The sequence below is a fragment of the Amblyomma mixtum genome, chromosome 1 (genome assembly GCF_055824585.1).
Source record: "Amblyomma mixtum isolate Tamu chromosome 1, ASM5582458v1, whole genome shotgun sequence".
Classification (NCBI taxonomy): Eukaryota; Metazoa; Arthropoda; class Arachnida; order Ixodida; family Ixodidae; genus Amblyomma; species Amblyomma mixtum.
Window position 1 is genome coordinate 181,209,228 of NC_143012.1, and position 12,322 is coordinate 181,221,549.

Consider the following 12,322-nt stretch of genomic DNA (forward strand, 5'->3'; position numbering starts at 1 on the left):
CCCGGCGTATGGGGAATTAAGAACACTTGCTTCAGCCTTTTTTCCTGTTAAGTTGGGTTAGTTCTAAGCTGCTTCCTAATAGGCGTTGCTATGTTACTGCCTCATTTGGGGAGAGTACCCTATCGTCGCTCCTAAATGACTCAGCTATAACTGAAGCAATGCAGCTCACAGCGTCGTTTCCCTCTAAATTTCCCTGGGAACTTTAAATCCCTTCCTTCTTTCTTTGATTCTTTTTACCCAACCAGCTTATAGGTTCTAAAATTTTCTGGTCCCAACTTTATTTGAATCGCGAACTTCGGCTATCCATCGATCAGTGGATTGCTTTATTTTACCCTGGATGAGGGCCTGCACTTGTTGTTTCCTTTGTCGATAAGATTCCCATTTTCGGTCTATTTGCTCTTGAGATTACTCTGCCTTGCTTGCCTGTGTGTTTCCTGGTAGCCACCCGTCGTTGCTTCATTATTCCACGAGCTTCGTGGCTTCCACTTTCCTTCCCATCAGTTTGCTACTTTTACTTGTTCAAATTTCGTAGTGCTCCGTAGGTCTGATTATAATTTTCAATGGGGCGTCTCTCTATTACTCCCGCATTGCCTGCTGCTATCAGCTCTATTTGTTCGGCGTTTAATTTGGTGTTTTACTTTTTGTCTTTTATGCATGTTTCTATTTTGGTCAGAGCTCCCATGTGTAGACTAATACGTTTATCATCACTTCCCAGCCAGGAAACCCCCCCCCCCCCCTCGTCGTCTATTTCTAATTTTGCGAGCTTGTTATAGCTTCCCTGCGACATAAGGCAGTAGTCAACAGTCCTCGGCCTGTTACGGAATTCCGAAGAGATTAATAGATCACATTTAGTTTTATATTCACAATAGCTAGGTTGCCCCGCTCACAGAAGTCTAGCGTTAACCTCCCGTTACAATCTGTGTATCCACCCAGACCCTCGATGTGGCCATTGATGTCCCCGAATTGAAAATACCGGCGCCTTCTTCCAAACTGCTTTACATCGTCATTGAGGCACTTAACAGGATACTTGTTTTCCTGCCAGCATTTGTTCCTGCACTAGCCATGTGCTTCTCCTAGGCATTTCCTTTATCCAAACTTTCTCCTGATACCCAGATATGTTCTTTGAAGTGTATTTTATTCGTTGCCAATGTGTTCCATGATGTGTCAGTATACTTGCCCCTCCCCTCTATTTCTCCCTTCTTCTTTTGTTATTCCAAAAAAAGAGGTCACAGTCAGTGATAACCGGAAGCAGAAAGCTGAAGTTAGAAGGGAGGGAGGGGGTACCCAGGTGCTTATCTGGTGATTGAAACATGAGGAGGTGCAATGGAGGTAAATGAAGCGCGTGAAGGGTGACAGGCGGGTATCAGTCGAGACTTTCCCAGGGGAGGACGATGAACGCGGTGCTGAGACAGAAGAAAAGCAAATTCTCGGAGAATGTTGCAGGGCGCTATTGGGAAATTCTAGCGGTGGGACTGAATTCTGTCCTAAGTGGTGAGGCCGCACAAGTGGTGGAAATATTATTTATTTATTTCAATACCCTAAAGGCCCAATGCGGGCAACAGATATGCAACACAGAATACAAACGGCTAAAAACAGAAGTAAACAAGTTAAGAAGGCAGGAAAAAGTTAAGAGAAAGGAAAAAAAAAGGCTAGGATGAGGTATTTTAAAAAATGCACATGTAGCAAACCCCGCAAAAAAATCAAGAAAAATCCCGGCTTCGAAAGTTACTAAACACAACATCTAACATTTGGCGGAACGTTACGGCCAACACGCACACACTGGAGCAACCAAGAAAAAAAAGAAAAAAGAAGTGAATCACACAGTGATAAAAAAAAAAGAACGCACATCAACATATGTTAGAATTTTCTAAATAGGACCAAAGAGCTGTTTGAAATGATGATGTTTCAGCGATAGTCGCAATGCTAGAAGGAAGCGAATTCCACTCTTCGATAGACAAGACCAAAGGTGAGTATTTGTATCGTTGCGAGTATTTGTAGCTGAGGGAGTTGACGACATGCGGGCAATAGCGCAGAAAGTGTGGATCGCAGTGTGCACAGTACCGGAGGGGCTGGGACCGAACGGAAAGCTTGACAAGGACGTGGTGACTGTTAATCGGGAGGTAAGCCAGCTGAGCCAAATAAAAGCTTTGAAGTGCCAGGAATAAACAGAGAAGTGCGTGGAGCAGGCGTTCGCAGAGGGTTTGGACTAGATGCCATGCATTTTGGTCGAAGGGTGGGAGCAACAGCTGGAGCCTGGCAGGCCGGGCAGCAGCTTTTTTTAGGGAGTCGACGGGGGCTTCGGGTGTAGGGATAGGTGGAAGCACAGAAGAGGGCGTAATAATGGAGGGTGAGCCCAACAAAAGGGTCACCGGGAGGTCCAGGTAAGAAAAAAAGTACGAAAAAGAAATTCACAAGGGTCACTTAAATTAATTTTCAAAAAAGTATAAAGAGAGCGAAATGGTTAGGAATAGATCAGCGGTGAAAACACGGCGAAATACGTGTGTACGCTCTTTCTGAGACACATCTCAGGGATCTAGAAGATCCACCGTTTATTGAAAGCTACGTACCTCAAATTCTTCCTCTCCATCTCGTCCAGACTTTGTAGCAGCTACCTATGAATAACTGTCCATGTCCACACCTACTTGACTTACTTTCTGACCGCTGTCCACACCAGTGCAGGACCCATCCGCATGGCTCACTAGGGAATGTCCGCCATTTTGGTTTTCGCTTCCGGTGCTGGCTATATTTTCCTTCATTTGTGCAAGCTGTCGCCGAAGTTTCAGACTTTCAGCCTTTTATTCCACCATCTCTCTTTCTAGGACATCCACATGTGACACTACTGTAGCGTTTTCTTGGTAAAGCCTTTCCAGACGTGCATTAGCAACGCACAACATACTGACATAAAATCCCCGCTTTCCGCCTCCTCTACAGATTCGAACCCCGTTTCTTTGAAATTCAAGAAGCCCTCAAACTCCCTGTATGTAAGTTTATTTTGCTTGACGATCTTATCACCACACTGAGATGGCTGCCGTAAAATTCTCAGAATATGCAAAGCCTAAAAAAAACCACGTGCAAACATTTGAAATAAATCCTACCTACTGCAAATGCCGATCACCTAGGAATAGAATGGCAACCTTCCTAAAATAACTCAAGAATGAGCGCTGAAAATCCCAGCTCCCGGTACGAATAACCTGGTAGCTAGGACAATTAACTAAATTCTGCTCTCTGGCGTGCACCTAACCTAACTAGTCTAAATCCAAATACTCGTAAATGTCAGAATATTAAAGGAAAGAATTGATCTATTTGATGCTGAGACGTCGCTCCCGTTGACCATCGGGTTAGGAAAAGGCGCAGCAGCACCTCTTCCGGCCTTCATGTTCATCTCGCTTCCCCGAACCGCCCCCCTCCGGCGCCGGTCGCACCACTAGAAAGTATTTATTTATTTATTTATTTATTTATTACCTCAAAGGCCCCGGTTGTGGGGAATTACATGAGGGATGGGCGGGTTACATGCACATTATATGAAGATTACAAAGTACATAACGATCAAGATACATAAAGATTACAGGATACATAAAGATGACTGATTACATAAGGATGGCCTTAATCTTTTTCTTGAAGTCGATGCAGTTGACGATGAGTACGGCTTCCGGCGGCAGATCGTTCCAGTCTCGAGATGATATGACAAAAAAAAAGAACGGAAATGAGATGTAGTTCTTGCAGCGGGTGGATATACGGCCTTGATGTGGTTGTTGCGGCTAGAAGGACGATGAGCTGTTGATATGATAGATGATCCTAAAGATGAATGATAGAACTTGTGGAATAGGCATAGTCGAGATATTTTTCTTCTAGTTTCAAGGTTAGGCAAGGATGCTCTGGATTTTAAAGAGGACACGCTAGTATAGTAAGAGTAGTCACAATAAATAAAACGGATAGCGCGGTTTTGAACTTTTTCAAGGATTATAGAAAGGTTAGATTGATGAGGATCCCATACTGCTGACGCGAATTCTAGTTTAGGTCGGACGAATGTTTTATAAGCTAATAATTTGATAGAAGGGGTAGTAAAACGAAGATTTCGACGTGGGAAGCCAAGGGTGCGGTTAGCGTCGTTAGCGATGTTCGTGATATGCGAAGACCATGTTAGGGTATGAGTTAAGGTGATGCCAAGATACTTACAGGAAAGAACAGATGATACTTCAGAACCGAAAAGAACATATTTTGAGGGAATATGGGATTGCCTGCGATGAAAACAAATCATGCATGTTTTAATAATATTAAGGGTAATATTGATACAGCTCAGAAGTGGACGAAGAAGAAGTGCTTCGCCATCTCGCGCTCAGAAGTGGACGAAGAAGAAGTGCTTCGCCATCTCGCTGGTGACGAGGAAGAAGAAGTGGTTCGTCGTCTTGCTGGTGACCGCTCGGCAGACTGGAGCAGTTCTTGTGTCTCTGTGTGCTGTGTAATATTCGTGACAAATCTGGTGGAGGTGCTGGGTACGCTTCCAGACCCGCGTAGGCTACCGACCAATACGGATCTCACCCCAGTTCACCAGCGCCGCGGCCGCCGCCTCCGTGGAGCGTCCCCTGAATTTGGACTCCTTCCGGCTGCAACCAGGGCGACGCAACCCCGGCCTTCGGAGGCACCAGCTGCCATGGCAACTGAGACCACGCTCCCGGCGCACATCCTCTGTCATCAGCCACGAACACCCCCGTCGTTTCATGGCGACGTGTTCGAGGACGCCGAGGATTGGCTCGAGATATTCGAACGGGTTGCCCGTTACAACGCATGGAGTGACAACCGTAAGCTCCACAATGTCTATTTTGCACTTGAAGAGTCGGCTCGGACATGGTTCGAAAATCATGAAGCTTCGTTTACGTCCTGGGAAGCTTTCTGCCGCAATCTTAAAGCCACTTTTCCGAATGCAGACCGTCGAGAGCGAGCAGAAGCTGCGTTGCACTCGCGCAACCAGCGCCACAACGAGAGTGTACGCATGTACTACGAGGACATGACTCGCCTTTTTAAGCGCGCGGATCCCAACATGACAGAAGACAAGAAGCTTCGCCACCTCATGCGGGGTGTCAAGCAAGAGCTCTTCGCAGGACTCGTGCGCAGCCCACCAAGCACTGTGGCAGAGTTCCTCACCGAGGCGGCAACTATGGAGAAGACGCTGGAACAGCGAGCCCGCCAGTACAATCGCGACGTCAACACCTTCGGGCCTGATCCCATCTCCATGCCTCCCGGTATCGACGCGGCCTTTCTACGCGAGCTGGTCCGATCCGTCGTCAGAGAGGAACTGCAGGCCTTCCGTACGCCGTCCGAGACGCCATCTTTCACGCCACTGAGCGAAGTCATCCGGGACGAGGTGCGCCTGGCAGCACAACAGCACCAGATTTCCGAGGTTCCTCGCCAGCCTGATGCAAGGCCCACGTATGCGTCCGTCCTGCGCCAGGCCCCTGGGTACGACGTCACTGCCGCGACTCCAGCAGTGCTCTCGTCGAGCTCCCCTCGTGGTGACGCTCCGCCAGCCTATCAGCGGCCGCGAAAGAGTGAAGTGTGGCGTGCCCCGGATCGTCGGCCCTTCTGCTATCACTGTGGCGAGGCGGGTCACCTCTACAGGGCGTGCCCATACCGCCGCGTGGGCCTGCGTGGTTTCGCGCCGGACGACCCGTGCCCTCAGAACGGGGAACGACCGCAGGAGATAGCATTCCATCTGTCGTCGCGCCAGAACCACATCACGTCAGGCCACCAGGAGGCTCGATCACCGTCGCCGCGACGCTACCGTTCTCCAAGCCCCCGTCAAGCCGCAGGCTACTCCGGACGCCGTTCTCCCAGTCCACGCCGGGAAAACTGATTCCAGCGGCCTCTGGAGGCAAGGCCGCTGATGCCGGGACTTGTGAAGATCCTCCTGCGTCACTACCACGCAACGATGTTTCTCCGGGAGCGAGTAGCGACAGCATCCGACGCGCTACCTCCGATTTGTGCGTCAAAATTGACGGAATCGACGTGACCGCTTTGCTGGATACTGGTGCCGACTATTCTGTCATGTGCCTGGCCCTTGCCGTACAACTGAAGAAGGTATTGACGGGGTGGTCGGGGCCTAGCATTCGCACTGCTGGGGGTCACCTGATTATCCCTGCCGGCAGGTGCACATCTCGTGTCGATATCCGTGGTTTTGTGTACGTCGGCGAGTTTGTAGTCCTCCGTGAGTGTTCGAGGGACTTGATCCTCGGTCTTGACTTTCTCCACACGAACGGTGCTGTCATTGACCTCCACGAATCACGGGTCACGTTCTCGACGAAACGGGCCGTGGCACGCACTGACACAGACGATTCACGCTTCACTGCTCTGCGACTTGTTGACGACGACGTAGTGGTGCCACCCCGGTCCAGTGTGCTAGTTCTCGTGAGGAATGATTTATTCCACGACTACGAAGGTGTCGCTGATAGCCACGTACCCCTGCTGCTCGAGAAAGGAGTAGCCATCGCTCGCGGGCTCGTCCAACTACAAGACGGTTGTGCTAGTGTGCTCCTTACAAATTTTGCCAACGAGTTGCAGCACCTCGCCAAGGGCACGGCTGTCGCCTTCCTGCATGACTTCGCTGTGGTGCCTCAAGTGTGCGCCCTGGAGACAAGCCCTGAAGACCAGGCCCTACCATGCCCTGTGCTTCCGTCCGTCAGAATCAATCCCGATTTGGCGCCTGAGCAGACGGCTCTTCTCTCGGCGCTTCTAACCGACTTCGTGGGTTGTTTTGCCACAAGCTCCAGGGTCGGTCGTACGCCTGTCGCAAAGCATCGCATTATCACCGACGAGACTACACCACCCGTATGCCAGCGCCCATACCGCGTTTCTTCGACGGAACGCGAAGCCATTAAAAGGCAAGTGGACGAAATGCTCGCCGACGATGTCATTCAACCATCGACAAGTCCATGGGCGTCACCGGTAGTCCTCGTGAAAAAGAAAGACAACACCCTGAGATTTTGTGTCGATTACCGCAAACTGAACAACGTGACGAAAAAGGACGTTTACCCGCTCCCCAGGATTGATGATGCACTCGACAGACTACGTGATGCCAGGTTCTTTTCCTCCTTGGATCTCAAAAGCGGCTACTGGCAGATAGAGGTGGACGAGCGAGACCGCGAGAAAACTGCTTTTGTGACGCCTGATGGTCTATACGAATTTAAGGTGCTCCCGTTTGGACTATGCTCAGCGCCGGCCACTTTCCAACGCATGATGGACACTGTCTTGTCTGGGCTCAAGTGGCAGACGTGCCTCGTATACCTGGACGATGTCGTCATTTTCTCGCCCACCTTCGAGCAACACTTGGAGCGGCTGCGCACAGTGCTCCGGGCGCTCCAATGTGCGCAACTTACGATCAAGCCCGAGAAATGCTATTTCGGTTTTGAGGAGCTTCGTTTCCTCGGCCATGTTGTCAGCGCGCGCGGTGTTCTCCCAGATCCCGACAAGACCGCTGCTGTCTCCAGTTTCCCGCGTCCCACTGACAAAAAGACCCTTCGACGTTTTTTTGGACTGTGCTCTTACTATCGACGACTCGTCCAAGATTTTTCCAAAATAGCTGAACCCTTAACAGCGCTGACCAGAGACGACACACCCTTCTTGTGGGGAAGCGACCAAGAGGGTGCTTTCGTGGAGCTCCGCCACCGCCTGCAACGTCCACCGATACTCGCCCATTTCGATGACGCCGCAGCAACTGACATACACACTGATGCTAGCAACGTAGGCCTTGGGGCGGTCCTGGTACAGTGGCAGGATGGCGCCGAACGAGTCATCGCATACGCAAGCCGTACACTTTCGCGCTCGGAATGCAACTATTCAACGACTGAGAAAGAATGTCTTGCGGTAGTCTGGGCCATCAGTAAGTTCCGCCCATACCTATACGGAAGACCATTTCGCGTTGTCAGTGATCACCACTCGTTATGCTGGCTGGCCAGCCTCAAAGATCCATCTGGGCGGTTGGCGAGGTGGAGCCTCCGTTTGCAGGAGTACGACGTAACGGTCGTGTACAAGTCGGGGCGGAAGCACCAAGATGCGGATTGTTTATCACGCGCGCCAGTGGACCTTGCTTCCCCGGAAATCACTGAAGACTTCTCTTTCCTTGGTGCTGTTAGCGCAACCGATATGGCGCAGCTTCAAAGGGAAGACCCAGAGTTAGCGCCGCTCATCGCGTACCTGGAAGGCTGCGACGGTCCCCGCATTCCTCGTGTTTTTCTTCGTGGACTCAAATCCTTCACTCTGCAGAACGGCGTCCTCTACAAGCGCAACTTTGAGAGCAACACTGCAACATTTCTGCTCGTAGTCCCGTCCGAGTTGCGACCTGATATCTTGAGCGCTTGCCACGACGAACCATCTGCCGGCCACCTGGGGGTCAGTCGTACCTTAGCGAGGATTCGGCAGAGGTACTACTGGCCAAGATTACTTCCATCAGTGCGGACATACGTCAAAACCTGTCGCGACTGCCAGCGCCGTAAGTCTCCTCCCTTCAAACCCGCAGGATTTCTTCATCCCATAGCGCCTCCGAAGACGCCTTTCCAACAAGTGGGAATGGACCTACTCGGCCCTTTCCCGAAGTCATCCACTGGAAAACGTTGGATTGCTGTCGCGACGGATTATTTGACGCGGTACGCTGAGACAACGGCGCTTGCAAACGGAACTGCTGTCGAAGTGGCTACGTTTTTTGTACACAACATCGTGCTGCGTCATGGCGCTCCTGCGGTTATAATTACTGACCGTGGAGCTGCTTTCACAGCCCGCTTGACTCAGGCAGTCCTAGATCTGACCCACACCAGCCATAGGCGTACAACAGCATACCACCCACAGACAAATGGTTTGGTAGAGCGCCTTAACAGAACCCTGGCCGACATGCTCTCCATGTATGTGGATGTGGAGCATAAAACATGGGACCAAATTCTCCCATACGTAACGTTCGCTTACAATACGGCCCTGCAAGAGACAACGCGGCTCACGCCCTTCCAGCTTGTCTTCGGTCGTCCAGTTGTTACTTCTTTGGATGCCATGTTGCCCGTCGACCCTCAGTGTGACCTAGAGACAGATCTTGACGTCGCCACTTTCGTTCAGCGGGCTGAAGAAGCACGTCAACTGGCCAGGCAGCGAATACACCGTCAAGAGCACGCCGACGCTGACCGCTACAATCTCGGACGGCGATTTGTTACGTACGAACCAGGCGACCACGTGTGGGTTTGGACACCAGTTCGTCGCCGTGGGTTGTCCGAAAAATTACTGCGCCGATACTTCGGACCTTACCGAGTTCTCCGCCGCATTAGCGACGTGACGTACGAAGTTTCACCGGCAACCCCAGGCCGCCCTTCGCGCAGACCACCGCATCCGGATGTTGTGCACGTCGTTCGTATGAAGCCGTACCACGACCGTCCTGCTGATTGTACTTGACGCTGAGTGCCGCCGGTTGCGTGTCGTGATAGCTGTGTCTCACTTTCCGTGTCTAACCCATTTTCCCCTCTGTGAAAGCGGCCCGCATCGAGGCGATGCTGCAGGGGAGGGAGCAGTGATACAGCTCAGAAGTGGACGAAGAAGAAGTGCTTCGCCATCTCGCGCTCAGAAGTGGACGAAGAAGAAGTGCTTCGCCATCTCGCTGGTGACGAGGAAGAAGAAGTGGTTCGTCGTCTTGCTGGTGACCGCTCGGCAGACTGGAGCAGTTCTTGTGTCTCTGTGTGCTGTGTAATATTCGTGACAATATTAAGCCAATGCTTGCACCAAGTTTCGATTTGGGTTAGATCAGTTTGGAGGGTGTCAGAGTCAGTTCTGCTGGTGATAGGGCGGTAGATTACACAATCGTCGGCAAATAATCGGATGTTCGAGTTGACGTTAGAGGGAAGATTGTTAATGTAGATTAGAAAAAGCAAGGGTCCAAGAACTGTGCCTTGTGGTACACCTGAAGTAACGGGGGAAAGAGGTGACGATGATTTGTTTGCGTAGACAAATTGCTCTCTGTTGGTCAAAAAATTTTGTAGCCATTTTAACACCAAGTGGCTAAGGTTAAGACGTGAAAGTTTTAGTAGTAATCTTTTGTGGGGTACCTTATCAAAAGATTTTTCAAAGTCAAGGAAGAGCGTGTCAACGAGAATGTTTAAGTCAAGATGAGAGCTAAGATCATTATTAAAAAGGGCTAGTTGGGTGTCACAGGAAAGTCCTTTTAGGAAGCCGTGTTGGTTAGGATGAAAAACTTGACCGAAACTAAAAATTCAACGATGTGAGAATAAATAACATGTTCCATTAGTTTTGAACAGATGCTCGTAAGAGAAATGAGGCGGTAGTTTTTATATGAAAACGTTGAACCTTTCTTGGGGAGTGGAACGATCTTACCGATTTTCCAGTCTTGCAGAAGCACGCCTGATGATAATGACTGTTGAAAAAGATGGCACAAAATGACACTAACCACGTTTTTAGTATATTTTAGCACTTTAGAGTTCAAGCCATCAATGCCAGATGATGATGACACTTTCAATGATTCAATTAGTTTCCTAATACCATTGCTATCGAACAAAATGTCTGGCATAGCTGGATGATCGAAGACAGTGAAGTGCGGTAATTCGCCGTCCGGTTCGTTGGTAAAATCTGAACAGAAAAAAAGAATTTAGAACGCGACATACATCATGTTCCGGAATGAGATTATGGTCCTCATCATGTAAAGTAATAGGTGTGTTGCGTGAAGGATTAATGAATTTCCAAAACTTGTTAGGATTAGTGCGAAGCATAGAAGGTAATATTGATGAAAAAAAGGAAAGTTTAGTTCGGTTTACCAGAGATTGGAATGCTTTTTCAGCACAATCGTACTTTTTCCATGAGCAGTCAGTGTTCACACGTCTGGCTGTAAGGAAAAGCCTTTTCTATTAGTTGATGCATTTTGTGTATGAAAAGGGACCAGTTAGTTTCTACTGACCGGCTTGAAAAGTCATGGACGAACCACGCCCCAAAATCGGTTAGTTCTGTGTTCATGGCAGCGTAGTTACCTTTGTCGTATAATGTAAGTGTTTTTTTGGTTTTCTTCAAACTTGGGACTTGGAATCAAAATGTGCTTAGCATAATGGAGTGGTCACTAAGTCCGGGTAAATGAAGTGGCGTAGAAACTTTATCAGGGTGGGAAGTGAGAATGAGATCGAGAATGTTGGAGGAATGATCAGTTTGCCTAGTAGGTTCAGATACGACTTGAGACAAGCCAAAGGTTAGGCACGTGTTAACAAAGTCACTTACAATGGTATTCTGGTACACTGTAATCAAGTCGAACGCACGTGCCCCGGTGGCTTAGGGATAGCGGGCATGTATGACTCAGGATCCAAGGCGCATGGGCGCAATTGCCACCTAATCCTAATTTTCTATTCAGTGTATGTTTTTTTCCACATTATTACATGTCGTAATGACTTTTGAGCCACGTGGCGACCTGATATTCACATTTTATGTGAGATTTGACTCACTTTTCAAGCCACCGCTCTATGTGCGACGTCACTAAATTTTTGACCGGCCCTCTTTTCTCGCACGCCGTCGGAATCTGCGCTTAATGGTGTCGCATTAAAGGTGCTAGCTGTTCAAACACCACCCTGGGACGGGGCTTGGGCGCAAAAGGATAATGTTACATTTTTGAGCTGACAGCACGAGGAAATGGATGTCTCAGTGACCGATTGCTCGAAGAGCGCGTTTGGCGCTCCTGGTGCGGGAGGGGGGGGGGGGGTGCAATTAAGCCAGCTGCTTCATATACCTCAGTTGATAGGTGCAGATTTTTTCTTTTTCATTTTGACAATCAATCACTGTAGTAAAACTGCACGCCTGCAGAAGCGTAAATAGAAAGGTGGAACATGTGAGGGGCCGCCTGAGTAAAGATTTCGCTGCTCCTTCTGCGAATCAGGAAGTGTCATTGACGCGGTAGCAAATATTTTCGTTAGAAAAAGACGCCATAATTCCCATATGTTCATAGCAAGGCTTTTTCTTTTGCTAAAGCACCACCGGCTTCCACGGGCGTCGCGTAATATTGCTTCCCGATAAAAGGAATTGCAGTATCTCATTCTTAAAAGCAGTAAGGCGTCACTGATAGCGAAGAAGTTATAAAGGAAGTTTTCTTTCTGGTGTCTTTTGCAGAAAATTCCGTGGTCGTAAATAACTTCACCTCGTCAGTTTCACTGATATGCCTGGACTATTTGCGAGGCTGGAAGATGTACAAGCATGCTAGACTGGCCTCTAGTAAGATGCTTGTGTCCCCACATCCGCACACAAAAAGAGAACTAAAATAGAGCTGTATGAATTTGAAATGCTGTACCGCTGCTGAACACACACTGCA